At 34.3% G+C, this 27,308-nt stretch overlaps 1 pseudogene; it reads right to left on the reverse strand.

The window, feature by feature from the left end:
• Positions 1–3,656: 3,656 nt before the first annotated feature.
• LOC101704012 (ATP-dependent RNA helicase DDX3X pseudogene) lies at positions 3,657–5,710 on the reverse strand (annotated as a pseudogene).
• Between the last annotated feature and the right edge of the window lie 21,598 nt (positions 5,711–27,308).

Below are 27,308 nucleotides of genomic sequence, written 5' to 3' on the forward strand. Positions count from 1 at the left end.
AAAGAAGGGGAAAGAAAAAATATGAGAAAAGGGAAAAGATGGAAACAAAGTCTTTGCAAATAGGGAAGGGTGGAGGGGGTGAAGGGAGGGCAGGGGAAGGGAAAAAAATAAGAACCAAGAGACTCATGTAATGGTACAAGATCCCAATGATTAATGTGATTGTACTTTACACCTAAAATGTACCAATAAACTTAATGGGAAAAAAATTTTTAATTAAAATAAATTAAAATGTTAAAACAAAAATATCAGGTCTTATAAATAAGTGGGATTCAATCAGTTGCAACCACAACTGTAAACTTTGTGGCTATAAAATTTGTGAAACTTAGCATCTCTATACACAATTTTTCTCACTTATAAAGTTAAAAATACTTTTCTTTCTAATTTTAAACCCTTGAAGATAATATACAAAAACAATTTAGTAAGCTTCTAGGACTGATGTATTTTTTTTTCTATATATCCTTTTATCACTACCTTTTAGGTGTACAATTTAATGACATTCATCATTGGAAATATGCACCTTTACATTCTCTCTTGCTTCTTATTTTTTACTGCTTCCCCTGCCCTCCCTTCAATCCCTCCATCCCTTCCTATTTACAAAAACTTTGTTTCCTTTTTTTCATTTTCTCATATTTATTCCATTTCCTTCTTTCCTTTCTCCAACCCTTCCCACTTCCCCTTCCCATTGCTCCTTTACTTCCTATTTCACATTATCTATTATATGTTTTAGTCCTTATTTATACTTTCAGTTTCTCACAATAGAGAAACTATACCATATTTACACATGTGTGCAAGACTGATGATATTATCACTGGTTGCAAAACAACTTAACTTTGTTTTTGTTTTTTCTCCTTCATCATGTTCCACTGCATGGGTAGCCTCTGGTGACTCAGTTAGATCAGGGCCTCCAGGTTCCCAGCTCCCAAAGCCACATCCAGAACTCCAGTTGTGCCTCTCATATAGCCCTGGTCTTCCAGATTCATACCAATGGAAGCACTTTGAATGCCAAGGAACACTTTCCTTTCAATAACTACCCCACCTCTGTCTATTAGCTGAAACTAATTCAAGTAGTATTTCTTCTTTGTATTATTTATATCACACATTATTCAAAACACAGAGCTTTGTAGATATCAGACAATTTCAGTATCCTAGGACTCAAACTTGGTGTCTGAAAAGGTTAGTTGATATTTTACAGTTGACGCCAACTTTAGGATAATGTGGTTCACAAAGCATTTTATTTATTTATGTATTTATTTATTTATCAGTACATGTTTGTGGTACATAATGTTTATATTCCTTGTGCTGAGTTGGTACATGTACATATCTTCATTCCTTTTTTCATCTCCTTTTCCTCCCTTCCTTTCCCCTTACTCCATCTCTTGATCTCCTTCCAATTTGAGAAAGATTTATCTTCCTACTTCTTATTATTTATCTTTTATTTTGCTCTTTGTTTGGTTTTTGTATTTCAAATTTTTATTTTAGTAAAATAAAAATAAACACTTCACATGCAGTGCTAGCACCTAAAACTAATACAATAAGAAATTAAACTTAAAGCAACTTGAGTTCAGTGTTTATATTCAGCAAGTTGAACCTATTATTATTTACTGAAAATATTGCTGGCTCACACTAGCACTGAATGTAAACATCACTGAGTATGGCAATACACAATACACAATACACATGTTTGAAGATTGCATATATGGCATACATTCATGGAAAACCAAACTGAACCCATAACTAAACAAAACTCAGAGAAACTTTGAGAATGTGGATACTTCATATCACTTTAGAAGTTTCATTAATATCTTAAACACAAGTATATCAACAACTTGGCATATATTAATTTCAAGTTGCCACATTTTTCTTAAATTTTATCCAAAAATTCGAGCTTCAATGCCAATGCTGGTAATTTGACTGTAATAAGATTTAAGATTAAAACCACACACTATTCTAAAATATATTATTTCATATATAGTGATATTCAAAATTCAAGTGCCAGTGTTTCTCTATTGTTTTTTGGCTAAGTTTCTACAAGCTTTCAAAGAATCACTTTTAGTTTTACGAAAGTACATATTGTCAAAATGTTCAATAAATATTATATAAACTAGCAGAAAGAGTATCTAAAATCTGTCATGAGCAAAAAGTTTTCTTCTTAACCATCATCTGTGTATAAAACCATCATCCCAAGTAAAATTTTAGAAACTAGCTCTTGACAGGCTTTGTTCAACAATCTTCAAGAGACAAAATAAGATTGGAAGTATAAGGACTTGCACACAAGACACACACACACATATATAATTATCTGAATGTGCAATAAAACAAGAACTTCTTTAAACATTATGAGCAAAATATGTAAGAGTGTAAACCTGCACTAGTAGATATACCACTGTTAACAAATGACTTCAATACTGTCAAGTGTACCTACTTTAATAAAATTTTAGAAGAAGGCAAATACATTTGAAAATTTATTGCACTTTAAGAAATTTTGCCAACTTAAGCCATTCTAAAAATTAATTTTTAAAGATTATGCATTCTGGCCACAACATCCCAAGTGGAAAGGCATTTTCTTTTTAGAAATGGATAGTCATTTTTGGTCAAATTTAGCATAAAGAGACTATAAATACAGTGTGAACCTGTGCACCTAAAATACACTAAAACTGAACTGTTAAGAACTGAGACCTTGTGCAATTTATTTAGTACATGCCTCCATTCTGTGAGATCTCAATTAGTTATTCTTAAGATTTACAGTGTATAAATGTAAGCCATTTTAATATTTCAATGCAGTTGTAACAGTGCAATGTAAACCTGCATTAAAATAAAAGCCTGTTGTATGATCCTCACTGTTCATACTCTCTTGAGCAAAAGACAGCACTGGCTCCAGTAAAGATGAGAATCCAACAAGGCCTGTAAAAAAGACTGGTCATTGCTATGGACAGCCATTCTAACATTTCAATTTTTTTTTTGTACTGGGGATTGAACTCAGGACCTCGAGCTTGCCAGGCAGGAACTGTGCTGCTGAGCTATATTCCTGGCCCCTAATATTTCAATTTCATTTATGTCAGACATTAAAGAATTTAATTAAGTACATTCTACCAAACACTTTATTGGGTCTTTAAACTTTTCCTGTAACAGTATGCTCACAGATGCCTAACTAAATTAGTAAACAGCCTAAATATTAAACAGGGAATTGTTGTATTTATTTGCATTAACTTTAAAGAGTGTTTTTAAAAATGCTATGGATCAAATGGAACTTCTAGTTTTAGTGTTTTTGAGGAATTTACACACTGATATCCATAGCAGTTACACCAGTCTACAGTCCCACCAACAATGGAGAAGTGTTCCTTTTCCCCCACAGGCCCACTAGCATTTGTTATTGGTTGATTTCTTGATAATAGCTATTCTTTCTGGAGTGAGGTGGAATCTCAGTGTTATTTTAATTTGCATCTCTTGAATGACCAGTAAAAGAGGGACTGAAGAGAAAGGAAGGGATTAGGGAAAAAGAGAATTAAGATATATTATGTTACAGGTATAAATTTCCTATGATGAATATGATCATTATGTCTATTTAAAGTGTACCAATAAAATTAATTAACAACAACAACAAGTGTTATGAGTGTGTTTGTGTTCCTACATCGTACTTCATCATGATTGGAATGGCTTCTTATAGTTTAAGTTTCTAAGTGTCAATCTATGATAGAATGAGCAAGTCAGAACTCTAACTTAATACAGCTCACCATATTAGAAAGTAATTACGTTTTAAGATGTCCCCTTCTCCACCAGGGTCTGCAAGAACTGAAAAGTCCTAACTCAGGCTACTGTACTAGATTTTTCCTTATATATTGATGAACTGATTGGCCTTGTTAAATTAAATCACATCTGTGTCCAAGGTGTCATTGTAGCACAAGTTTAGTAAATTTATTTTGTTCAAACAATTGATATCTTGAGAATTACTGGGCCAACAGGACACCAAACTAATAAGTTCTTTAGAGTTAAAGTCACAGTATATTAACAAACAAATGACCCTTAATCACAAAATTACAAATGCAATTTGAGGTAGGTCTAAGCAGGAGGTCAGTTAATCCATACTGCAGCAACTATGTCTTCAACTTCTGATTAGGACTGTAGTTGTTTTGTTCATTTCTTCTTCTGACTTTGAGTTCTCTTGAAATTTTCAGGAGAATCACAACTGGTAATGTACTGCATGTTCTTATAGCTACATAATGCCTTCTGGCTAAGTTACACATGGTTTCCGTGTTAGCTTATATGAAAAGATGATGACTCTGGCAAAGGAGATTCAGTTGTCCCACCAGTCAACCCCCTGGGAGTTATAATTTGCACTTTATCCATCACTACTGTAGAAGCCTCCATAGCCTCCTCCACCAAATCCTCTGTTTTTGCCGGGACCGCCTCCACCACTGCAGCTGTTGCTTACACAATTACTACTAAACCAAGAACTGCTGGAACCACTACTTTGTTGGTAGTCTCTAGAATCAAATTCTCCACTGAATCTGTTCTTAGACCATCCATGACTGCTACCCTTGTAACCTATGCCTTGTAATAGTGTTAATAAGTCATTTTTTCCAATCAAATGGCACCTCTGTTTTTTGTAATGTTTGCATGTCTTTCATTAAAGAATGAGATGGCAGGCCTAGTTTTCTGACAAGTCCTGTACAGCCAGTGTGATGCACATATCTGGGTCACTGGGCAAATCAAAGTGGATAACATGTTTCACATTTAGAATGTCTGGACCTCTTGCTGCCACAGCTGTGGCCACTAGAATTGGGATTTTTCCCCAACTGGAAATGGTGAAGAGCTTCCTCTCGATCTCTACGATCAGTCTTCATGAATACTGGTACATGCACACCCTTAAGAAGTAAGAAATCCTCCAGATAATCTGCATTCTTTTTACTCTCCACAAATACTGAAATCAGTGAACCCCTTCCAGTTGAACCTAAGAGATCAAGCAGAAATGACTGTTTATCTAACTCTTCCACCCAAACTACATTCTGTGTGATGTTCTAAGAAATAGAACTTCCTCTGTCTACAGCCATAACGATATATACACACAAGAAGTCACAAGGAAGAGTCTATATCTCCTTAGGAAATGTAGCACTAAACATCATAGTGTGATAAACACTCTTTGGTAGCATAGTATATTGTTCAACTATAGGTTATATCTGAAGTTCAAACCCCATATCTAGCAACCTGCCAGCCTTATCCCATACTGTCATTTGCAAAAGTCTAATCCAATTATTCCTCTTTCCATCATATCCACCAAATGTCCCAGAGTGGCAACTAGTAAGTCTGGAATCTGGTGACCCATATCAGCAAAACCATAAATTATACAAGAACAAACTCTAGACTGCTAAGGAAATTTTCTGGCTTCCTCATAAATTTGTACTGTCAATTTTCTTGTTGGTGCTAATATCAAGGAGACTGGGTATTGTTTGGGGCACCCATCCCTACCATTTTCCTTTGAAGACTCTAAAGCCTCTCCTGGCCCATCTGTATATATCTGACTCAAGACAGGTAGAAGAAATGCTGCTGGTTTTCCAGACTCTCTTTGAGCACAAGCCATGAAGTCTCTTCCTTGACAATAGGAATTACATGTTTTTTCCACTGGTTTGGAACAAGTATAATGAGTAAATTCAATATTCCCCATAATAATTTCCCCCATCTCAACATTCCTGAAATTTTCAATATGTGGAGGGCAGTGATTGTCCATGATCATCAAATCTTGCCCTTGATCCACTTCCATGATCACTGAAATCACTGGCCTTTCCTCTTGAATCACAAGACCCAAAACTACTATCTACCTCCTTGTCTTTACTACAGCTACAACCCAAACTTTATTGTAGAGTCCTTTGGAAGCTTCCTGGTTCTATAAATGAGGAGGTAGATGATGTTCTTTGCTTGCAGTTCTTGCTACTCAACTCTGATTGTCAGAAGAGTTCAGGTCTAGACCAGGAAACTGAGCATATTTTCCATGGAAACATGACTCATCCCTCTTTAGCCTGCACCACCTCCACTGCTTTTTCTTTTTCTTTTTGCTTTTTTTGCTCTGTATTTATACATTGAGGTTCTCATATAAGAGAAACCATGCAATATTTAAAGTTGTGTATCTGATTCATTTCATTTAACATTATAATCTCAAAGTGCTTCTATTTTCCTACATATTACTCAAATTTGTCTTATTTATGGCAGAGTAGTACTCCATTGTATATAAATACACTTTATCTATTCATTTGTTGATGGACATATAAACCACTTCCAAGATCTAGCTATTATGAATTGTGCTGTTATAAACATATGAATGCATGTATCACCACAATATGATGTCTTTAACTGTTTCAGGAAGATACCTAGCAGGGGAATAACTAGGTCAAATGGAATTTCTAGTTTCAGTTTTTTGAGGAGTCTCCATAATGATTTCTATAGTGGTTATACTAGTTTACATTCCCACCAACAGTGGAGAATGGTTTCTTTTTCTCCACATCCTCACCAGCGTTTCTTAGTACTTGATTTGTTGATAATGGCCATTCTTTCTGGGCTAACTTTAAAGGATTTTTCTTAATTTGGTCTTCTGCATGTTTTCAACATGCATAAAAGTAAATTTGAAATAGTTGCAAATAGTGTATTTAAAGAAACAGACATTCTTTCCTCAAGGTCATCAACACATGTGGGACCAGAGAACATTTTGGTGAATTTGGTATGTTTTTATCAGAGATAACTGTCTGATTAGCTGAAACACTGACAATAACAATTTATTTTCATAAGCTTATTTTATAACCAGAGCTATGATGAAGAATCCTTTTGTAAATTAACAGCCATTTAAATACAAGGTTAATAATCTAACTTTTTTGCAAATTAGAAATTATTAAATTAATTTAAAACCCGAATTTCAAGAAACATTACCAATTTCAAAATATCTGGGTTTTTTTTTTTAGTAACTCCTTATTTTGTTAGCTATCTACTCATTACTTTTTAAAAAGATGCAACAATAACTTTGAACTTATCAGCAGGATGAAGGGTTAATGAACAACAGATTTACTTATCTCTGATTGCATAAATTCCTTATTTTTCCTAGCCTACATAAGGGATAAAGCGTTTATGTTCATTTATGTTAATTGTTGACCTTTTCTCTGGATTTACTAAACCTGAATACAATTATAGTTGTAGACATATTTCATGTTTACATGGCACACATCTAATCTAAACATAGAAAAAGGGCCAGGGATTTAGCTCAGTGGTTCCGACACCTGCCTCGCAAGCACAAGAACCCGAGTTCGATCCCCCATACCAAAAAATAAAAAAATTAATAAATAAAAAAAATGAATACAGAAAAATATACTCCATGTAGGTAACCATTAAACTGATCTCAAAAAGTAAAAATATTCAATAAACAGCTCTTTATTGCAATGGTAATTGTTTTGGCATGCTAATTAAGGGTAACAGAAAAGTATAAGAACTTTGAGAAAAGGACAGGAATTAATATTGATAAAATGTTTCAGGGAAGTTTATACATACAGCTGATTTATCTAACTGTTTAACATCCAATTCAAAGAATATTTAGGATCAAATCATAAGAATATAAAATGTTAGATTTGGGGAGATAATTGAGATAATTTTATTATTTTATTTATTACTAAAACCTATAGCACAGCATGATATTTAGTGGTCCACATCATCCTTACAGGAAAATACATGCTGGAGTCTACATGGAGAAGAGCCATCTGGATCATTGAGACCTCCGATCACACCACATCATTAATTAGTGGAGTAACTAGGGCTATTCAGCTTAGAAAAAAGACCAATTAGAAAACTGACAAACTTAAATAAATAAGTATATTTCAAGGGTTTGTGTTTAAAGAATAATTGGGCTTTTTCTCAAGACTTCTAGGTAGTAAGAGGTAGGTAAAAAATGTAAAGCTACAGTTTTCACTTTCACAAAGAAACTTTTTTCTATTATTTAGGACCATTTATTAAAATTAATAGGCTAGTTTAAAAAGAAGAATATTTCTTAGCCCTTGAAACAGTCAAGGGATAGCTAAACAGTTTAAGCTGTACTGTAAGTGTATAGAGAGAATAAAAGATATAGATACTTGCATTAACTCTATATTAATGTCCCCTGCAAGCTTGATTTTTTCTGAGGACATGACATACAAACTACTGCAGGGGTTAATTAAAAACTGATGACATCAAAAAGCTTGCAATAGCTAGAAATACATCTAACTAATTTTAATAAAATAGATACAAGCCCTATACACTGAAAAACACAAAACAATGTTGAGAAAAGTGAAAAGATCCACATAAATTATCTGCTCTGCCTAGTACATGTATCGAGAGATCAAATATTGTTGAGCTGTTAATTTCCCCCTAAGTTTTCTGTAGTTTTAATGAAATCAAAGTAATATTTTGATAGAAATTGACAAGTTGATTCTAAAAAGTATGGCAAAATATAAATATAAATATAAAATAGTTTTGCAAAATAAGAACAGGATTGGAAGGTTTACAATATCATGATTTCAAAACTTATCATAAAGCTACAGTAATTTAGACAATGTTATATTATCCAAAGCATATCCATATAGTTTAATACAAAACAATAACAAGTTCACAAATAGATTTCTACATACATGGACATTTGATTGTTGACAGTGTAAAACTAATTCTGTAAGGAAAAATTAGTATTTTTACCAATTTTTTCTTTGAGCAATGAAGAAGAACAAATATCTATGCACTTGGTAGGAAATGAACTCAAACTGTTATGTAACAAAATTAATTTCATGTAGTCCACTGACCAAATGATAAAAGGTAAGATTATGAAAGTTGTGATGAAAAAAGAGAGATAGACAAAAATTTCTTACAGAGACTCAGACAAAATTACAATAAAAGGAAAAAACCCATTGATAAATTCAAAGTAAATAAAATGTTTCTGCTTATGTAAGGTGATCATTATGAAAATGAAAAGTGTTATGGCCTGAATATTTATGTTCTTTCTGACTAAAACAAAACTACATTGCTAACTCTCAATATGATGGTATTAGGGAGTCTTTTGGCAGATGATTTGATCATGAGGCCCGATTGATTTGGATTGGTTTCCAGATAAAAGAGAATACAGAGAGCAAGGTAGCACCTTCCTTCATAGTAGGACTCCTTTAAAAGCTGATCTCTATGAGCATAAAAGTAGGCTTTCAACAAACTGAGTCTGACAGGGCCTTAATATTGGATTTCCCAATCTCTAGAAATATGAGAAATTTTGCTTTTTATAAGCTTCCCAGTTTATAGTATGTTGCTGCAGCAGCTGGACTAAGACAAGAAATCCACATACTGGAAATAATAGTCACAATATTTACATCTAACATCTACTATATATCATATAGTTAACCCCCCTCAATCAAGCATTTGTAGAAGAGTAAATTAGTGTAATAGAAAAAGGCATAAAATACTTGAACACACATTTCACAAAAGATGATATATGAAATCCAAATAAACTTAGAAAGATGCTGAGAATTGTTGGTTATTAGGATAAGTTGAATTAAAATTACAAATCTGATCCAATGAAATAGCTAAAATTAAAAACAACAAATGTTGGCAATAAAATAAAATAACTTTAATTTTTCCCCTACTCATCCCACTTCCCCTACCCTTTTAGACCTTTTCTTCATATTTCACAATATCAATTAAACATTTTGATCCTTATTTACACTTTTAGTTTTTCACACCAGAGAAACTATTCGGTATGTACACGTGTCTTCTATTTATTTCACTTAAGAGTGTGGCCTCAATATGCATTCACTTAGCAATAAATGTCTCTAGTTTCTCATTCTTTATGGCCAAGTAGTACTCCATTTTATAGAAAAACCACATCTTCTTTATCCAGTCTCCAGTTGATGGTCACTTGGCCTGTTTCCAAGTTTTAGCTATTACAAACTGTGCCACTATAAACATGGATGAGCATATATCACTGTGGTATGATTCTTTTAATTCTTTGGAGAAGATACCCAGCAGAGGAATAGCTATGACAAATGGACTTCTAATCTTAGTTGTTTGAGGGAAAAGGAAAAATATGAGAAAAGGAAAAAATGGAAACAAAGTCTTTGTAAATAGGCAAGAGAGGAAGGGGTGAAGGGAGGGCAAGGGAATGGGGAAAAAATAAGAACCAAGATACATCATGTAAAGGTACAAGATCCCAATGATGAATGTAACTGTATTGTATACCTAAAATGTACCAATAAATTTAATGAAAAAAATTTAAAAAGTAAAACAGCATTAAACACGTAGACAGAGGCAAGTCTGTGCATGCCCTGCTGAGGTCATGAGTCATGCGGAACACACCGAATCAGCCTGCTGCAGACAGGCAGCCACCTGGTTCAAAAACCCACTGGACCTCTCCCACCCCCCTCCTCTGTACAGCCACCTGGTTCCACACTACAAAGACGCAGAGGACACCAGACCACCAGACCAGGGTACTGAGTCCCGCTGCACCCAGCCCAGAGGTAGGGGGTTCCAAGCAGCCGTCCCACTGCTCCTGGTCCAGAGGAAGGGGCTTCCCAGCCACTATCCGCCCCGCTGCTCCCAATCCAGCAGAAAGGGCTTTTGGGCCACCTTCTGTCCCGCCACTCCTGGCCCAGAGGTACAGGCTTCTGAGCTGTCATCCCACTGCTCCTGGTAGAGAAGAAGGGGCTGCCTGTCCATCATCCCTCCCACTGCTCCAAGCCCACAGGAAATGGCTTTTGGGCCACCATCCCTACAGCTGCTCCCAGCACCTGTCCCACCTCTCCAAGCTCAGAGGAGGTAACTGTGCAGGCACCAACAGCTCTACCAACAGAAAAAAATGAGAAAACACGTAGATAAGTCTCAAAACCAGACTTCCAGATCACCTACAGCAACCCCAAAGGGAAATGAGATGGAACACTCTGATACTCAACCACTTGGACTCACTGAACTGGCAAAAAAAGGGGATCTGGAAAAAATGAAATCAGAAATAATTTCTCAGATAACAGGAGAAACTGTGCTCCTAGTGCAAGACAGGATTAATAAATCTAGAGAAAAGCTGAGAAACATGATGGAATTCCAACATAGGAAACAAATGGAATCCATAAAACAGATGCAAATAGATATCCAGGACATGAAAAAGCCCACTGAAAGTCTACACAGCCGAATGAGCCAATCTGAGGATAAAATTTCAGATATAGAAGATAAGATTGCAATTAGTGACCAGGAAAAGAAAAATTGCTTCAAAATTCTAAGGGAACATGAGAAATCAATCCAGCAGCTGCTAGATGATGCAAAGAAGAATAACATAAGACTGATTGGGCTCAATGAAGAAACAGGAGAGAGTGCAGATGGCATAAAAAAACTCTTTACAGAAATAATGGCAGAAAACTTCCCAAGCAGAGGAAAAGAGCTTGACATACAGATAAGTGAGGCATATAGGACTCCAAATAGCCTTGATTAAAAAAAAATCTACACATAGGCATATAATTGTTAAGATTCCAGAATCTCAACAGAAGAACAAAGTTCTACAAGCAGTTAGAGAAAAGAAGCAAATCACATACAAAGGAAAGTCCATCAGAATCACAGCACACTTCTCAATGCAAACCATCAAAGCAAGAAGAGCTTGGAGTGACATATTCCAAGCCCTAAAAGGGAACAGCCTCCAACCCAGGTGGATGTGCCCTGTAAAACTATCTTTCAAAATTGATGGAGAAATAAGATACTTTCATGACAAAGAGCACCTTAGGAACTTCCTGAATACCAAACCAGCACTCCAAAGAATGTTACACAATATCCTAGGAACAGACATTGAGGATCACAACCCCAGGAAGCAAAGCAGAATGAACTCATCTGGCATGACAAGAAATTAGATGTAAAGGGGGAGAACCCAACAAAAAGAAAAAGTCATGGCAATGACAAGTCAATACATTTCAGTTATAACCATCAATGTTAATGGTCTCAATTTACCAGTCAAAAGAAACAGACTGCCAGAATAGGTCAAGAAGCAAAATCCAACAATATTCTGCATACAAGAAACACATTTAATTCAAAAGGAAACTCATTAAAGTGTGGAAATCAACACTCCATGCGATGGGAACATGAAAAAAAGCAAGAGTAGCTTTCCTCTTTGCAGATCAAGTAGATTTCAAACCAACACTGATTAAAAGAGACAAAGAAGGACACTACATCCTTGTAAAGGGAACAATCCAACAGGAAGAAATGACAATCTATGCACCAAACACTAGTGCGCTCAACTATATAAAACAAATACGAACAGACATGAAAAGTCATACATGCACTAACACATTTGTAGTGGGGAACTCAATACCCCACTCTCACAAATAGATAGATCAGCTAAACAAAAAATAAACAATGAAACACTAGAACTCAATCGAATTCTTGAACAAATGAACTTAACAGACGTTTACAGAGAGTTCCACCCCCAAAAATAAGAATATACATTCTTCTCAGCTGCACATGGGTCATTCTCCAAAACAGACCACATACTCACACATAGAACAAGTTTAAGTAAGTGCAAAGGAATTGAAGTTATCTCCTGTATATTATAAGATCATAGTATGATGAAATTGGAGATCCATAGCAAAAGAAACTGGAAAAATTTCATAAACACATGGAAATTGAACAACACACTTCTGAATAACCAATGGGTCATAGAGGAAATTAAAGAAGAAATCAGACAGTTTCTTCAATTAAATGACAATGACAATACAATATATTGGAATCTATGGAGCACAGTGAAAGCAGTCTTGCGAGGGAAATTCATAGCAGTGAATACGCATATTAGGAACACAGAACGAGCCCAAATAAACAACCTGATGCTGCACCTCAAGATTCTAGAAAAAGAAGAGCAGGACAAACCCAAAGCTCATACAAGGGAGGAAATTATAAAGATCAGAGGAGAAATCAATGCAACGGAGACTAAGAGAATGATACAAAAAAATCAATGAAGCCAAGAGTTGGTTCTCTGAAAGAATCAACAAAATTGAAAAACCCTTAGGCAATCTTATCAGAAAAAGGAAAGAAAAGGCCCAAATCCATGAAATTTGGAATGAAAAGGGTGAAATTACAATAGACCCAGCAGAAATCCAGAGGATCATCAATACCTCCCTCCAGAACCTACACGCCAATAAGACGGACAACACAGAAGAAATGGACAGATTCCTAGATACATATGAATAAACAAAGTTGAATGAAGAAGACCTAAAATTTCTGAACAACCCAATATCAACCAATGAAATTGAAAATGTAATTAAAAACTTATCACCTAAGAAAAGCCCGGGCCCTGATGGCTTCACTGGTTTATTCTACAAGACATTTAGAGAGGAACTACTGCCATTACTGTTTAAACTCTTCAATGAAATTGAAAGAGAAGCAATACTCCCAAATTCATTCCTGGAAGCAAGCATCACCTTGATCCCCAAAGCAGAGAAAGACCCAACAGAAAAGGAGAGCTATAGGCCAATCTCACTAATGAACATAGATGCAAAAATCCTTAATAAGATAATGGCAAACAGAATGCAGAAGATCATACACCCTGATCAGGTGGGATTCATCCCAGGGATCCAGGGATGGTTCAATATACACAAATCAATCAATGTAATTCACAACATCAATAGAGCCAAGGACAAAAACCATATGATTATCTCCATAGACACAGAAAAAGCATTTGACAAAATCAAACATGTATTTATGATAAAAACCCTACAAAAAATTGGAATAGATGGTCTTTACCTCAAACTGATAGAAGGCATCTATAAAAAACCAACAGCCAATATCATGCTAAATAGTCAAAAATTGAAATCCTTCACACTAAATTCAGGAACAAGACAAGGATGTCCACTATCACCCATCTTGTTCATATAGTTCTGGAAACATTAGCCATGGCAATTAGACAAGAGAAAGAAATAAATGGAATAAAGATAGGAAATGAAGAAGTCAAATTGTCATTATGTGCAGATGACATGATACTCTATATAGAAGACCCCAAGAACTCCACCAAAAGGCTTCTAGACTTAATAACCAAATTCAGTCAAGTAGCTGGTTACAAGGTCAACACACAAAAATCAATAGCTTTCCTCTACACCAATGACAGACTCACTGAGAGAGAAATAGGGCAAATAATTCCTTTCACAATAGCATCAAAAACACTGAAATACCTAGGAATCAACCTAATGAAGGAAATCAAAGACCTCTTCTCTGAAAACTATGGCACTCTGAAAAGAGAGATTGAAGATGATATCAGAAAATGGACAGACATCCCCTGCTCCTGGCTAGGAAGGATTAATAGAGTGAAAATGGCCATACTTCCAGAACTGCTATATAGATTTAATGCAATTCCAATTGAGATCCCAGTAGCATACTTCATGGACCTTGAGAAAACAATCCAAAAATTCATTTGGAAGAAGAAGAGACCCAGAATAGCAAAAGCAATTCTAGGTAACAGAGACATGGCAGGGGGTATCACAATCCCCAACCTGCAACTATACTACAGAGCTACTGTGATAAGAACAGCATGGTACTGGCAAAGAAACAGACCTGAGGACCAGTGGAACAGATTAGAAGATGCAGAAACAACACCAGCCACACTCAGCCATCTCATCTTTGATAAAGGAGCCAAGCACCCTCATTGAAGGAAAGATAGCCTCTTTAATAAATGGTACTGGAAAAATTGGCTTTCAACGTGCCAAAGATAAAACTAGACCTATATCTCTCGCTGTGCACTAAACCAAAATCAAAATGGATTAAAGATCTAAATATTAAAATAGAAACTCTGAACCAGTTGAAACAGAGGTTAGGTAGAACCCTTGAAGACATCGGTGTAGGAAAAGATTTTATGAACAAAACCTCAATTGCCTGTGAACTAGCACAAAGAATTAATAAGTGGGATCTCTTCTTATTAAAAGACTTCTGGGTGGCAAGAGAAACAACCAGCAGTGTGAAGAGACAACCCACAATGTGGGAAAAAATCTTCACCTGCTCTTCCTCAGAAAAAGGTCTACTATCTTGAATCTATAAAGAACTTAAAAAGATCAGACCTCCCAAATTTAAAGACCCAATCAGAAAATGGGCCTCTGAAATGAACAGACATTTCTCAGACAAAGAAGTAGAAATAGCAAATAAATAAATGAAACAATGTTCGACATCACTGGTCATTTGAGAAATGCAAATGAAAACAATGCTGAGATTCCACCTCACTCCAGAAAGAATGGCTGCTATCATGAAATCAACCAATAACAAATGCTGGCAGGGCTGTGGGGAAAGAAGAACCCTGCTCCACTGCTGTTGGGAGTATAGAGTGGTGCAACCACTGTGGAAATCAGTATGGAGATACCTCAAAGAAGTAGGACTGAAAGTCCCATTTGACCCTGCTATTCCACTGCTGGGAATCTTCCCCAAAGAATTAAAAGAATCATATCATAGTGATATATGTGTGCCCATGTTCATAGCAGCACAGTTTGTGATAGCTAAAACTTGGAAACATCCCAAATGCCCATCAACTGGAGACTGGATAAAGAAAAGGTGTTTTTTTAAATAAAATGGAGTACTGCTCAGCCATAAAAAATGAGAAATTTGAGACATTTATAACTAAGTGGATGCACATTGAGGCGATACTCTTAAGTGAAATAAATAGCACACACATGAATAAATACCGAATAGTTTCTCTGGTGTGAGAAACTGAAAGTGTAAATAAGGACTAAAATGTATAATAGGTAATGTTAAATAGGAAGAAAAGAGGCAAAGAGGTAGGAAGTGGGAGGGATAGGAGAAAGGATAGAAGGGAATGGGATTAATATGAGAAAATGGAAAACTAGGAACAAAATGTTTGTAAATAGGGAGGAATGGAGATGTTGAAGGGAGGGCTGGGCAAGGGTGAAAAATAAGAACCAAGAGAGACTATGTAAAGGTACAAATTTCTAATCATGAATGTCATTATATTGTATACTTAAAACGTACCAATGGTTAGAATGAATAATCAATAATGCAAAATAGGAAGAAAAGGTCCAAAGGTGTAGGGGTAGTGGGAGGGGCAGGGGAAAGGAAAGAAGAGAAAGAAAAAATGATAAGAAAAGTAAAAATTAGAAATAAAGTCTTTGTAAATAGGGAAGGCTGGAGGGGGTGAAGCGGGGGCTAGGAAAGGGGAAAAAATAAGAACCAAGATGCATTATGTAAAGGTACAATTCCCAATCAGAAATTTAATTGTGTTGTATACCTACAATGTACCAATAAAAGATTTAGTAAAGTGCAAAAAAACACACACAGACGTTGTAGGTGAGAATGAAAATGAAGTGCTATGTTTGAAAACTATTTGGAAGTTTCTTAGAAATACAAACATATGCTATATGTTACTCAATAATTTCATTTTTAATTATTTACCCAAATAATATGAGCACATTTGTCCATTAGAAAAGTTTGTACACAAATGCTCATAGCAGCTTTATTCATAAAACTAGGTACTGAAGCCAACACAAGTATCTATTAGCAGACAAGCCAATCAATTTTCATAACTGTATCTTATGGACTATTAGTAAACAAAATGAGTCAAGCTACATAGACGGTAGCACTGATGAATATAAAATTATTACCTTGCTAAAAATAAGTCACATGCAAATAATTTTATATTGTTTAGATCCATTTGTACAAAATGATAGAAGGGTAAAATAATCTTCAGTAATAGGCAAATCATTAACTTTCAATGATTGGGATGGGAAGACTGGTTGCTAAGAGACACTTGAAAAACTTCTAGGTAGTAGAAATCTTTATGAATGAGTTACACTGGTATATTCAAAGTCATTTATGTACATTTAAAATTTCATTAAAAAAGAAGTTCAAGAAAGCCAAACAAAGGGTGGGTCTCTTTATTTCTATTGTGCCAATCAATATCCTGTCTATAATTGTTTAAGATTTCACCACGGGGTGATGTTGAGTGAGGTACATAGAGGGACTTTGTCATTTTGCAACTTTTTGGGGTATAAAATTAGATAAAAATGAAACTTCCAAAAAATGCAATCCTATTTTGCACACCAAGGAAAAACACAGCAAAAGGAGTGTATTTTATTTCTATGGATTGCTCCCCAGTTAAGGTGTATTTAAAAGAAGATATTAATACACATAGTAAAAGTAATCAGAATGGTATTAGTAAAAATATCATAGAAACACCTTAAGCATTATTATTTTAGAAATAAACACAATAAGAACATTGTCCAAAACATTAATGAAGGTTCTAAAATTACTAAAGAAAATGCAGATGTTCACAAAATTAAAAAAAAGAGAAAGAGGAGAAGGATGCCTAAAAATATTTGTACTGATAGATACTTTCCATGTAAAAAATGACTAAATATTTTGTGTAGAAATAAAATCTGATTATAAAGAGAAATGGTAATGTTCTGATGGTGTTTGGAGGAAATGATGTTTTTAGTAAGTAGTAATATAATTTAGAACAAGCTTGAAAGATTATTCTCCTGGTACATTATCCCAAACTGTCTTTTCAATAAAGAAGACATATAGCATTAATTATGATATGACTGTGTGAAAAGCTCATGTTAATTTTCATTTGAAGGAAATGGCATAAAAATAGTTTTATGACTACCATCATCAATATAACAAAACCCCCAAGACACTTGCCCAGAAAGAAAAATAACTCAAATTTATGTCAATTGTAGCAGGCCTAATAAACAAGGTTGCTGTTGTCACATTGAAAATAATACTACTTTTTCTTTAATATCAGCAGGGAAAGTATCAGGAAAATGAAATGCACCTGCTAATATTTCTGAATTTTTATAAACTCTGTGTGTGTGTGTGTGTGTGTGTGTGTGTGTGTGTGAGTGTGTGTGTACCTACTGGGTGCAAGACTTTTCTGTTTTCTTCTAATTACAATCATCCATTGAGGGTCAAAAAATTTACAAAACATTTGAACATAGGTTCAGATGGCTTTTTCAGTGTTTTTCTACTGTAGTCAGATTTGTGAATATCTGCTGGGTTTCTGGTCTCTTCCTCTGTGCATAGATTTCTAGTACTCCCAGTTTCTGCTCTTTTAGCCACTTTCTCTGAATTTACTTCTCTGACTTCAAGTTTATGGTGTTCACCATGACTGAGTAGCTCAAAGACTCCTCTGGTTCTATCCTAGAAAACGCAACTGCATTGCTAGAGAGCAAGCCACTGAATTAGGAAGGATGATTGTGATAGGTAGCTGAGAAAAACATTCCCCTTAGTGATAAAAATATGTTATAGGAAAACAAAGTTATACATGCACATGGCAATATAAAGCAACAGCGAGGCTACAGTAAAAAGCTGGGAGCTCCAGCTTATTACTCAAGCTTTCCAGTCCCTTTTTCTAGAAATCACTTTTATTTTTATTCTTTTGCTGACTAATTTTCTAAATGCATAGTCATATAAGACTATTTATTACATAGACATTATTTATTACCCAAGAAAATGAAAATATTTCGCTCACATTGTCTCTTACCCACCATTCTCACATCTCTGTTCTTTATGCAAATGTAATTTTAAAAATTTATCCATTATTTAACTTCAAAAAAGTTCTCATTCCTATAACATTAAGCGTTGTGCCACACTTCTTTGACTCTTAAACTTTTCACCATCCATCATTTGTATTTAGTTTTATTAAACCACATTTTCTGCCACACTTTTCTTTCTTAAGCCTAACTTCTGTCAGCTCTTTTATTACATTTTCAAATTACATAATTCACATATTTTTCTTAAATACCATTTAAAATTCCTTTTTTAGACTTTCAGCCAATTCTACATATTTATAAGAAAAAATAAAGTTTAATCTACAGTAATAGAGACACTAGTACATAGGAGAGTAGTTATTAGAATCAATTTCTTTTTTATAGGTTCTTTTAAAATTTTTTATTAATGCATGTTGATATATGATGATGAGCGTTTATTTTAGGACATTAGTACATGCAGTGTAGACATCCTAATTAACTTCGATATCCTCATTGCCTCTCCCTTTCCACTGTCTCCATCTTTTGCCCTTCCCTATCTCCTGAAATCTACCTTCTAATTCCCTAAACTTTCTCTTTTGCTTCATTTATTTTTTAGGTTTTTCATATAAAAGAAAACATGAAATATTTATTTTCTGAATCTGATTGATTTCACTCAACAGGGTTTCAAGTTCCATCCATTTTCCTGAAAATGACATGATTTTGTTTTTCTGTATGGTTACTATTTTAAGGTGTATATATACACCACACTTTTTTCATCTATTCCTTAGTTGACAGGTCAAAATACTTGTGCTACCCCCTCCCCCAGCACAGAGAAAATGAGCCACACTCAGTGCCTATGAGGTGACTTCCAGGCCAACATACCACCCACTCCCCCAGTGCAGAGGAGATGAACTATGCAGGCACAAGCAACACACACCCCACCCCTGTCAAAATGAGAAGACACATAAACAAGTCTCACAACCAGACTTCCATATCACCTAAAGCAACCCCAAAGGGAAACTAGATGGAGCACTCTGATACTCAACCACCTGGACTCCCTGATCTGGCAACAAAAGAGGGTCTGGAAAAAATGAAATGGAAAATCATTTCTCAGATAACAGTAGAGATTGTGCCCATAGTGCAAGACACAATTAATACATCTACAGAGGGCACAGATAAAAAAAATAGAGAAGCTGAGGAACATGATGGAATTCCAACATAGGAAACAAATGGAATCCATAAAACAGATGCAGCCAGGGATTTAGCTCAGTGGTTTCTCCACTTGCTGTGCATGCGCAAGGACCTGAGTTTGATCTCTGGTACAAAAAAAAAAAAAAAAAGAGGATACCATAAAACAGATGCAAACAGATTTCCAGGAGATTGAAAACTCCACTGAAAGTCTACACAGAAGAATAAACCAATGTAAATACAGAATTTCAGATATAGAAGATAAGATTGCATTAGTGACCAGGAAAAGAAAAATTGCTTTAGATTTGTAAGGGATCATAAGAAAACAATCCAGCAGCTGCTAGATGATGCAAAGAAGAATAACATAAGACTGATCAGAGTAAATGAAGAAAAAGGAGAGTGTGCACATGACATAAAAAAACTGCTCACAGAAGTGATGGCAGAAAACTTCCCAAGCAGGGGAAAAGAACTTGACATACAGATAAGTGAGGCATATAAGACTCCAACTAGCCTTGATCAAAAAAAAAAATCTACACATAGGCATATAATTGCTAAGATTCCAGAAACCCAACAGAAGAACAAAATTCTACAAGCAGTTAGAGAAAAGAAGCAAATCACATACAAAGGAAAGCCCATCAGAATCACAGCAGACTTCTCAGTGCAAACCCTCAAGGCAAGAAGAGCTTGGAGTGGCGTATGTCAAGCTCTAAAGAAAAATAACCTCTAACCCAGATTAATGTACCCTGCAAAACTATCTTTAAAAATTGATGGTTTAATAAGATACTTTCATGGCAAAGAGCACTTTAGAAACTTCATGAATACTAAACAAGCACTCCAAAAAATTTTAAACAATATCCTAGGAAAAGACAACAAGGATCACAACCCCAGGAATCCCAGCAAAATGAATCCATTGGGAGCAACAAAAAATTAAATGCAAGAGGGAGAATCCAACAAAAAGAAAAAGTCATGACAATGATAAGTCAATATGTATAAGTTATAACCATCAATGTTAATGGTCTCAATTCACCAATCAAAAGAAATAGAATGGCACAGTGTGTCAAGAAGCAAGATCCAAAAATACACTGCATACAAGAAACACAATCTAAAAAGAAACTCATAGACTTAAAGTTAAAGGGTGGAAAACAATACTCCATGTGACAGGAAACCAAAAAAAAAAAAAAAGAAAAAATAAGCAGGAGTAGCTATCCTCTTTGCAGATCAAGTGGATTTTAATCCAAAATCTGAAACACTTCTCCTCCCAAGAATTTCAGATAAGGGATGGTCAACTTGTATGTACAAATCTATTATGAACATGTGCTTTCTTCATCTTAAGTAAAAACTTAAAGAACAGAACTGTTGGTTCTTAACAGTAATACAAGAAATTTCTATACTGTTTTCCAAAATGTTTTTATTATTTTTACATTCACATTAGCAGTATTAGAAAGTTGTAACTGATTCACACCTAAGCTGACATTTGTTCTTTTAAAACTTTTAACTTCATCTCCCTAATGAGTGTATAATATGATCTTCTTATTGTACTGATTAGTATTTTTCTGATTCTAGTGTTGTACACATTTCCTTGTGCTGGAGAGGCTATTTATCATCTTCTTGTGTCTACTTTTTAATTGGGTTGTCTATTAATGAGCTGTAAGTGTTGTTTAAATATTCTGGTCATAAGTTATATGTATTATAAATATGGTCTGTTTAAGGATTACTTTTCATTTTCTTAACGAGGTCATTTAAAGTTTTAAATTTTGATGAAATCTCATTTATCAATTTCATTCTTTCATACATCATATTTTTTGTATCCTAGAAAATTCTTGCCTACTCTAAATTCATGACTATTTTCCCTTATAATTTCCTCTAAAAGTTTTATAGTTTTAGTCTTTCACATTTAGGTTCATAGATCCTTTTAAGTTATTTTTATGTATGGAAATAAAGGGTTGAGGTTAATTTTTTACATATGGATAACAGGTGTTCTAGTAACATTTGCTGAAAACACTATCATTTCCTGTGCTCTTGAGTTGAGTTTATGTTCTATAAAATATTAACGCTAAATAATCTTTCAAAACTCAGTGGACCATATATGTGTGGTTCTATTTCTAGATTCTCTGTTTTATTCCAATGATCTATATGTCTTTCCTTACATCAACACTGCCTTGATTACTGTAGCTTTAGAAGAAGTCAAAATTTGATACTAAATATCTTCCAACACTGTTTTCTTTTCCTTTTTATTTTTCTAGGTCCTTTGTACTCCTACATAACTTTTAAATTTCAATATACAGTTCTTCATTTATAGCAAGTATACATAGACCTGAATTTTTATATATACCTTGTGTTTTCTAATCCTGCTAAATTCAAATACAAATTCTAGGGGCTCCTAGAAATTTCTTAGTATTATCTCTGTAGATGACCATTTCATCTATATATAAAGATTTTACTTCTACCTTGCCAATCTTATGCTAATTGTTTCTTTTTATTGCCAGATTATTGTGGTTTGGGCCTATGTTTCAAAGTTTAATGGACAGATGAAGAATAGGCATGTCTGACTTTGTTTCCCACCTTAGGGAGAAAGCATTGTATCTTTTCTATTCATATAAGTCATTTTTGCTGGAAGTATGGGGTACATGTCTTTGATCTGTTGAGAAGGTTCTGTTCTATTTCAAGTCTTCTGACAGTTTTTACCATGAACAGCTGTAGAATTTAGTCCATTACTTTTTCTGCAACTAGTGACAGGATCATATGGCTTTTTCCTTTCTTCTGTTAAAATGATGACTTATAGGGTGGATCTTCCAATGCTGAACCAACACTGCCATCTCTATAATAAAACTACTTTCTACATACTGCCAGATCTGACTTCTAATATTTTCTTCTGTTAAACAAATTTTTACCTACATTCATAATTTTTTCTTCTATTATCTTTATCCAGTTTCAGTATTGACACAATGTTGATTTCCTAAAATGAGGGGAGAAGTGTTCCTTCTTTATTCTGTTTTAAATACTTGATGTAATTTATCAGTTAAAATGCATATGAGCCTACTATTGTCATATAGGTAGGTTTTCAAGCTAGGAATATACTTTCTTTAATAGGTGCTATTCAAATTTTATATTTCCTCCAGAGAGAGTTTCATTAATTTGTCTTCCAAGGTACTTCTTAGAAGTTGTCAAATTTATTTTGAAAGATTTTTGTAATATGCTTTCTATATCCTTTTAAATTCTGTAAAATATGTGCTAATGTCCTCTAAATTTTGATATTGCAATTAAAACAATGTATAATTAAAAAAATAGTTGTGCTACTGAAAACAGAATGCTCCTAGTGCTAAACTGAAGTATTTGGTATCTTCTCTCAATGGTTCAATGTAATGCAATGCATATTGCTTTACAGTTGGGTCAAACATTTGCCTGTAGTTTAAAAAAAACTGAGGTTTCCACTTGCTTTGATTTCTTATTTAGAAAACATAAATATATTTCAATTGATGTCATATATTTCAGCTTATTATCTGATTAGTTGAAGCTGGTGTATTCTTCTTGTAGGATTTTGTTTGGAAGAACTTGGTGTCTTTTATTTAACATAGCCTATCACAGAGTGTCATGAACTGAAATTTATTTTTCTTAGAGGCTTTCATAAATTCTTTCATTTCTTGAACTAATTTTTCTTTTTTATTCTTCAACTATTTTTATTAAAGTACATTACTAAGTAACTTTCTTAGAAAAAATATACTGAAGATGAACTTTCCTAATCTTTGTATGCCTATAATTACCCATTCATGGGTGGAAATCTTTGGTTTATTCAAATTTGGATCTAAGTGAACCACATATGACTATTGTTGAAAAGATAACATGGATTCTGGGAAGATTCTAGTTTCTTTCTTTCATTTTTTTTTCTTCTTTTTAAATATTTTTTTCTTTTTATCCCCTTGGAGAATGTTAGTTTTTCATTGGATATGAGTTACCATTTGAATATTACTTTATTTGTATACTAAAGTGGAACAAATATGAAATTATATTTTAGACAATAATAGCCAAGTTCTCCCTAATAGAAAGAAGTTAAAATAAGGAAAGGGTGAAAATTAGAATAAACTCCATTCAGTATGATTCAAGTTACAAGTGTCAGAGGGCCAGGGATTTAGCTCAGTGGTTTCGCCACCTGCTGCATAAGCACAAGGACCCAAGTTCGTTCCCTGGTAACAACAACAACAAAAAATTACAAGTGTCAGTATAAAACATGGTTTTAAAAACACATGCACAGGTAGATGTCAGATAGATCAGCATAAAGGTGTGAGTGTATGAAGCACGCATATGTTTGCAATTTCCCACCACTGTCACCTTAAGGGACCTAAAAGAATTGACTCCTCAGTAGTCTTAGTCTTAAAATGTACCAAGGTTCTTGAATGAGTGTTTGATTTCAGGGCTGGACCAAGGAAATAAATAGGATCTGAGAGCATCTTGCAGTGCCAGGAAGTAAAGAAGAACTCAATAAAGGATGAGGGCATATCAAAATGAAAGATGGAGCTAAACCAAAAGAGATCATAATTGCAAAGTTGGAACAGTAGAGCAATTAAAATTGATAATGATGGGATTAGACTATAATGTCTAGAATAAAATAAATTTTCATAATATAAATAATTGAATAAATGAACGAGAGGCTACAGGGTACCCCTATGGAAGAATTCCAATTCAAAAGTGCAGTACAAAAAAAGGAAAGAGAAATCATCATTAAAACAACATAATAGCATTTTAGCACACAAGATATATTGATATATGCTAAAACTAAAAGTGAAAGTTTGAGGAAAAATACACTATTAACAATCTATGTAGTTCCCTCAAGATATTTATTAACTGCAAAGAAAAAAATAGTAATTTTACAAAAGAAAACCTGGGTGATGCTACTTTATCCAAATGAGCAAGGAAAACATTCTCAGGAATAATATGTGACAATATCATACATTCCTTGTAGGATACACAATTTCCTCTTATGGTATACCTGATAAAAAGGTCAAACCCCAAACTAATCATAAGCAATATTAAGTAAACACAAATTGAGGGACATTCTACAGGATAATGCAAATTGAGAGACATTCTACAAAAATGTCTAGGTTAAGAAAAAAGCATAACATTAGAAATGTCAAAGACTGGAAGGATCTGAAGAAACACATGAACCAAATGTGGAATGGGATTCTGAGCTGGAACCTGTTAAAGAAAAAGGACATTAGCAGAAAATTTTCTTAAATTAAAATTAGACCTATACTTTAAGTGAAAAGTAAAATGTAAAAAAAAATGAAATCTTTCTCTAATTCCACTCAAAATATTCAATTTTGAGTAGTCTCCTCTGCTCAACACCAAGTCATAGAGGAGAAAGATCTATGCACAGATCATGAAAAATATGTTAAATTACTTCACTAACTATGAATTCAACCAATGATACTCTATTATAGTGTCTTGTTATAAATTTTAATTGCCTTCTTTACTTGTAAACAAATATCTACATTAAAACTAGGCTTTAGACATAAAGACAAATGTTTGCCAAATGTGGATATGAATATTGCTGAATAATTTTAAGTGGGACATCTCCTGACAGGATATGGACATGTTACTAAAATTTACTTGAGAGATCATCTCATAGTAGCTGAGAGGACAGTAGTGGCTCCAAAATCTATGGAGAATGAGGAGAAAAAAGGGAGACAGCGCCATCCCTGGGTACAGTATTATTGTTTAGTAGAATGAATAAGTTCCCATATTCTTTGGCATACCAGAGTATATGTGATAATTGAACACAATAATTGTATTGTATATTTAAAAATTATTAGAAGAGAAGAATTTTTACATACTCATCATAAACAAATGATAAGAACTTAAGGAAATAAATGTGCTAATTTTCCTGCATTACTACCCTATGAACCTATGAGTCAGAAGTTCATATCATACTTCATAAATATGCACAAATATTATGTCAATCAAAAATAATGATGAAATGAAATTTTTTCTTGAGTAATAAGAAAGTCATCTCACAGTGTAAATACATTGTATGTACCTGATTTTGTATAGGTCTGTGCCTTTAAAATTTTATTAGACTTTATTTTTTAGAAAGTTCTAGACTTATAGATAAATTAAGCAAAAAGTACAGAAAATTCCCATACATTCTTTTACACTCACCTCCAAAAAGTTTCACCCATTATTAACACCACAAATTGATACAATGTATTTTTCAATTTTTTTTAAGAGTAGGAAAAATTTATTGAGAGAAAAAAGCTTCTGTCTAAGAGAGACAGAAGGGGGACTGGAAAGTGGGTTGCTCACCCACCCCATTGTTCAAATATCTTTTATACAGCAAAGCCATGTGGGAGGCAGGTACAAGGTGGGACTAAGCTATAAGACCCAATGGAAATTTACAACGTGGGCTTGAGGTGGGACAGACCCACAACCAACAAATAAGATTACAAGTACAGTCACCCAAGTAATATTGATTAAATGGGGATCAAATGGGAAACAAGTCACATACAAAGAATTTCCCATTTAGAATATCAATCACTGCTATCTATCTCTAGGGGAAGTAGTGCCTCTTCTTTTTTATAATACTAACCAGTGAATATGCCTTAATTTTTCTCCATTGTTGGCTCCTTGCTGTGTTGGTTCCTTTAGGGTTGGCTCCTTGAGGAGTCCCCATCTGATTGCCTATAAGATACCTAATTAAATTACCTATCTACAATATTCCTCTCTCTGAAGAAGTATTCTTAACTGCTGTGAGTGGGCAAGGGGCAAAGACCATTCTGACTACTTAAGGCTGAAGAGCATTATAGGTTTGATCGGCAGTGAGAGTTACTCTATAGAAGGTCTATCTAAAGGCCCTTGATAGGCACCAGGCTTTGTTGTCATGGGTAGTCTTATAGCTTTAAATCTGGGGGAGACAAAACCAAAGAAACAGTTAAGAATACATGGGCTAAATAATAAGGATACCAGGGTTGATATAAATATAGCCAACAAGTATTTCTACTAGGAGGAACTAGTAATAGCCTGCCACGAAGAGAATAAGGGGCCTTCAGAATCCAACAAAGAAGTCGTATTGTAGTTTAGCAGTTATGAACTTTTTTCAAGGTGAATCTGGTGGATCCTGGTAAAAGAAGTCTTGCACATTTGTCTTTGGTTCCATTTGTATAAACAGTTGGAGTTTGGTAGCCTCTAGGGAAGAATAAACAAAATTTTAAAGAAATTAGACCATGTATAATCTAAGCATGAACACTAAAATGGAAGGGCAGGTTGGGGAAAGAGTCACACTTAGAAACTGAAATAATGATTGTAACCTGTTAGCTCTTTGAATTTTTTATTGATGGAGGTTATCTATAAACCTGATATTTTGTTATAAGTCTCTTCAGTCTTCACTGTAAGTTAGAGACAATTTGAAGGAAAAATTTAGTTAAGAAATTAAAAGATCTAGTTGAGGTTTTATAGATTTTACCATAGTTTTTCCTAACGATCCATAACCATGGTCAGCTACTGGTGTAGCTGGAAACTTTCAGAAGTGGTCAGTGATTGGAGCCCCTTTTCATATCTAGTTTTATTACTATGGCATTATATTATACCTCTTTTGGTTACTCTTTTCTGCTGGATGCTTAACCAAGTTAGTTGTTGAACACCCAGAAGAGAAGATTGGTGACA

This window comes from Heterocephalus glaber, unplaced genomic scaffold (assembly GCF_053883595.1).
Source record: "Heterocephalus glaber isolate CG9 unplaced genomic scaffold, H.glaber_assembly_v1.0 deba00000122, whole genome shotgun sequence".
Classification (NCBI taxonomy): Eukaryota; Metazoa; Chordata; class Mammalia; order Rodentia; family Bathyergidae; genus Heterocephalus; species Heterocephalus glaber.